Source organism: Magnolia sinica, chromosome 10 (assembly GCF_029962835.1).
Source record: "Magnolia sinica isolate HGM2019 chromosome 10, MsV1, whole genome shotgun sequence".
Taxonomy (NCBI): Eukaryota; Viridiplantae; Streptophyta; class Magnoliopsida; order Magnoliales; family Magnoliaceae; genus Magnolia; species Magnolia sinica.
In genome coordinates, this window is record NC_080582.1 from 28,420,942 (window position 1) to 28,425,850 (window position 4,909).

The following is a 4,909-nucleotide window of genomic DNA, read 5'->3' on the forward strand; positions in this document are numbered from 1 at the left end:
AAATTAGGGACGATTTAAAACCGTTCCAAAATTTCTAATTTTTGAACAGTTCTAAACCGTTCCTGAAATAGGGCGTTGCAAAATATTAGGGGTGGTTGAAAACTGTCACAAATTTTCAATTTCCATCCCACTTTAATTTTTGGGTACAGTATTTTAAACCCAAAAAACCGTGCAACTAGGAGCAAAAGCCAATAAAATTGTAGCAACATATTATGCAATTTTAAGCACATGAGAAATGCCTGTATCAATAGTAAAGATTCACCAAAATGCACAAAAAAAGGGTAGGCAAACATAATATAAAGAGAGAAGGCAAACATCCATACTTCAAGGATAACTCAAAACATGCAAACAAAGAAGATTGTACAGAGAAGAATACAACTTGCAGCAGATAATTAAAGATATCAAGCATGGGACATCTTACGAAGACATTAAAAAAATAATAATCTAAAAAGGCGCGGAGGCTGCAAATAAAACCATCACATCCAATTAATAATAATAATAATAATAATAATAATAATAATTATAATTATTATTATTATTAAAAAAAAAAACACGAAAAAGGCAATAGATCCGACCTTCGCATAGAAATCTTTCCAGACCCTGCGTGCAATCTGATGTCCTCCCAAATCAAAAGCCTTGAACTTGATTTTCCTGAGGCTCAATTCCTCAGATGTCGGGTACTGTGTCAGCTGATGCTGAACTAGTTCTACCAATAACCAAACGAGAAATATATCGAACAAAAATCCAACAATTTAAGAGACATGCAAGCAAATTGAGAAAATATAGGTATAGGATTTCAAGACAACCATAGAAAAATGCAAAAATTAGGATATGAAAAAAATGTTACGTGTCATTAAGAAGATCCAAGAAAAATCAAATAATTAAAAAGAAACAATAATTAAAAAATGTCACATGGCATAGATGGGCAGCTTCTCTTGTTGTTCCGTATAGCAACCCCACAACCTTACCAAGTTCCTGTGATGGAGTTTTGCAACCAATGCAACCTCATTTTACAGTTCCTCTGTTCCTTGCAATGATGTTCTTGGACTAGTTCAGAATACTAGACCTTTCATTAGAAGACAATAACAGTTCTATAAATAGAGGACCAAACTGATTAAAGCAACAAAATAGGAAAATGGACATGATAAATAAGGTGATGTACTTTCTCGTTTTCTTATAGAATTAACATCACAATCACCAGGTTCTGTGTCTTATAGAAGAGGGACAACAATCACTGACTGATGAAAACATGTTATGTGCAAATCTTTTGATTGAAGAAACAGGGGAATGACCATGCAATTTTGGAAATGGGACCAAAACTAGGGAATGACTATGCAAAGGTGATAGCACCACAAGACATTGTGACCTTTGGTGGACCATGATCACTTGCTTATTTTGACAGCACACAGCTGAAGGTATGCATACACCATCTGTTAATTCACTTACGAAATCATGTCCTATTACTTTTCAAGCCAGTTGTTGATGGATCATTACCCCAAGTATTTGTTTTTCTTCGACAGGGCAAAGTGGTAGAAAAAATCGGCTTTGGGAATTTCTTGTAGTTAGTTCCTGAAGCAAGAGAGCTTATTCATGACTTCTATGGAAGGTAAGTAAATATGAGAATCAAGATGATGCCTCGTTTTGATATCCCCAATCTGCATAGGGTTTACCTTATGGAGGCATGTGATTTCAGGATGTCAGATTTTGGCATTGTCTTCTTATTCTTCCATTGGGAATCTGAAAGTTCCAGCATGTGTTAGACTTAGACATAGCAGATAAATAGTCCCTTCAAGTCAGGCTGTATCCAGTACCTAGACTAGTGTTACCCATACCTGTAACAACTGTATACCCAACAGTATTCCATCATCCAAAATCAAGTGCCTAGGCCTCTCAATGACGTTCCATAACAAGAAAAAAAAAACATGCAAGTGGAGGGAAGAAGTTCAAATACCCCTGTCCATCCCTGATTACATGGATTCCTGTGAGACAAGTTAATTCTGTTGTAAGGAATCCCGGAAGCTGTATCCCATGCAGGTAGCAACCTATCTGCAATAACTTTAGCCTTTTCAAGAAATACTTTGTCCCCCGAGAGATCATATGCACTTGGAAGCCCACCAACAACTTTGGGATCCATTAAACATAGAGACAATGTGTAAGCTGAAGTGACAGACATCATGTTAGCTGTCTATCAACTAGTGTTATTATGATAAGAACACTCATAAGCCACAAGACTTCTTTCCATATGGAAAGAAGATGAATTACACTAACCCTAAAAATCAAACCATATAATGCAACCTTATGGTTGTCTAAAAAATGCTAGCCTCATAATCCTTGTTGAAATCCAATGAATTTGCAACCCACCTGACTTGAAGAGACAATATGAATTAAGACCAAATCAACAACAGTAATCTAGTTATTTGAGCATGGTTCTGAAGTTGTTGGGAACTACATGCTTAATTGATACTACAAAACTGGTAAGGGAAAATTATAAAGGAAATTTGAATGCTTACTATTTCAGACTCAATAAGCCTTTGCTACATAGAATCTTCAGTCTTAGAAGGTATCCAATGTCTTTTATATGGATAGTGGAATCAATGGTTCATTTAAAAAGAAAGCAGATGCACAAGTTAAAACTCACTCTCTGGCTTTTTGGAACTGCTGGTGTAGACCCATAATGTACAATGCATCAAGAGAATCCACTAAGGTTGCTCCCAGACCACTAAAGCTTTTAACGCCATCCTTTGTCAATGGCTGAGACAAGAAGTACATAACATATTGGCTGCGTCAGGCTTTACATGAATGGTAAAAGAACAATAGTTTTTGCAGTAAAAAGTAAAAACATCATCGGTGCTTGGAGAAAGCTAAACATCAGTAACCTTGAGCTGTAGCTCACTTCCATATTTTAGAAGTTCAGAACTAGAACTGAATCAAGAGCCAAGACAGACCAGGGTAAGTCAAGCCAGAAAAAAAAAAAAAAAACAGCTGCATCCGTCAATAAAAATGTATAGTTAATCACAACTATTAATATAGAAAGTAGTACTGCAATGTAGGACATGTAACAGAGGGAACATTACAAAAAGATGCTAATTCTATAAGTAGATTAAAAAGGGAAATGAAAAGCCCATAAATTCAACAAAGTTTTAGGTTTTTAGATGTAATTTCATAAAGGTCCATCATCAAAAGGATACTTTGGGCGTTCCAGGGTCTAAGCAAGGGGATCCTTCATCTCCTTTCCTCCTTGTGGTGGTAGTTGAGGCTCTAAGTAAAATGATGGAAATGGTTAGACTGGCAGGTTCTATAAGGGATTTCAAGGAAAGGTTCTGAATATCGATGTCGTGGAACATATAGGTTAGGCCCAAAAACTGATATGATGTGAGGCATATTGGACCTGTATCGGACAATCTTTTTAGGCTATAAATTTGAAAAATCATCAGGAAAATAGGAAAAATGTAAAACACCAGAATCTATCCTTTTTATGTGTTTTCTAACAAGAATTCAATGGTGCATCAAACAATTCAAACAATTCTTTGATAAGAATGTTGTTTGTCAGCTTGGCCAGATGAACGTCAACCAAATAGACCTTAATCTAATACAAACCAAGCATGAAGTTGTGGATTAGGGCCCACTACATTGAAATATAACAAATAATGATTAACTTTCAAAAATAATGGAAAAATAAAAGGGAAAAAAAAAAAAAAGGTAATGGTCTGCCCACTTCTCCACTTTCCCCACAATGGTCAATTCCATTTTAATTTGTCGAACCCCACTCAAATCTTGTATTTTGATTCCCAAAATATGCATAGAGCTATTCTAACTTAAGTTTTTAAGCTTCTCCATGTTGAAATTTATTTTTATTTTTTTAAAAAAAGTGGAAAATGAAAGAAAATTGAAAATAAATTCAAAAGGGTGCTTTTATGGATGTATTGACGCCAATATGATCTCAAGATTCTTCTAGATGGTCTCAGGTCTCAAAATTAATTTAGCAAAATGTGAGATTATGTTGTCAATCTTGAATGGTGGGTAGCCAAGTTGGCAAGGGTTGTTGGATGTAAGACCAATGCCCTTCCAACCACCTTCTTAGATTGCCACCAAGCTTATGCTGCTAGATATCGATATGATAGGGTGTGTAGTCAAGCCCAAAAACATATAATACGGAGTGCATCAAGTTGCATTGGACAATATGGACCCGTCTCATCTGATTTTATTTTTTTTTAACCCAAAAAAATTGAAAATTATTAAGAGAATAGAAAATTTCTCTCTCTCTCTCTCTCTCTCTCTCTCTCTCTCTCTCTCTCTCTCTCTCTCTCTCTCTCTCTCTCTCGTGTGTTTCTAACATGTATTCAATGTAGAGAGATTATATGTAGAGAGCAGTGTTTTGTGTTTTTGCAGTGCATGCATAGATTCTTCTTAAACTCTAATGCTAAAAAATCATATTAGAAAAGTCTCATGTCAAAAAAACATTAACGTGAGGATATTTAAGATAAGAGAGAATGATTTTCATGGAAGTGATAAAGAAAGCAATTTCATGAAACAGAGCTAACAGACCTGAAGTTCATCTTGACCCCAGGCATACTTCTCATAAGAGGTTCATGCATGAAGCATAGCTTCTTTACTCTCTCTTCGCTCACTATCAATGGGATCATCAACATGACTCTTCTTGGTGGATTCGCTAAATTTGCCACCCAAGTTGATGTTTCAACCCACATCACTCAAAATTTTCTTTAACTCATTCAACTGCATGACTTGTATACAACTTCAGTCAATATGGCTCAGTCCACTAATTTGAAAAAAAAAAAAAAAAAAACTTGAAATATTATATAGTGTGTCAGGAAGCCAATGGTCAGTAATTTGAAAAACACAAAATGGCACTGATATTGCTAACAACAACAGCAGCAATAAAAGCCTAATT

General features: G+C 35.4%; 1 long non-coding RNA gene across 1 annotated transcript; it reads right to left on the reverse strand.

Annotated features, from left to right (window-relative positions):
• Positions 1-2,274: 2,274 nt before the first annotated feature.
• On the reverse strand, positions 2,275-4,666 carry LOC131257417 (uncharacterized). Its single transcript, XR_009177380.1, has 3 exons — positions 4,546-4,666; positions 2,639-3,388; positions 2,275-2,361 (listed from the first exon to the last, which is right to left on the reverse strand). It is a non-coding gene; the product is annotated as an uncharacterized LOC131257417 (long non-coding RNA).
• Between the last annotated feature and the right edge of the window lie 243 nt (positions 4,667-4,909).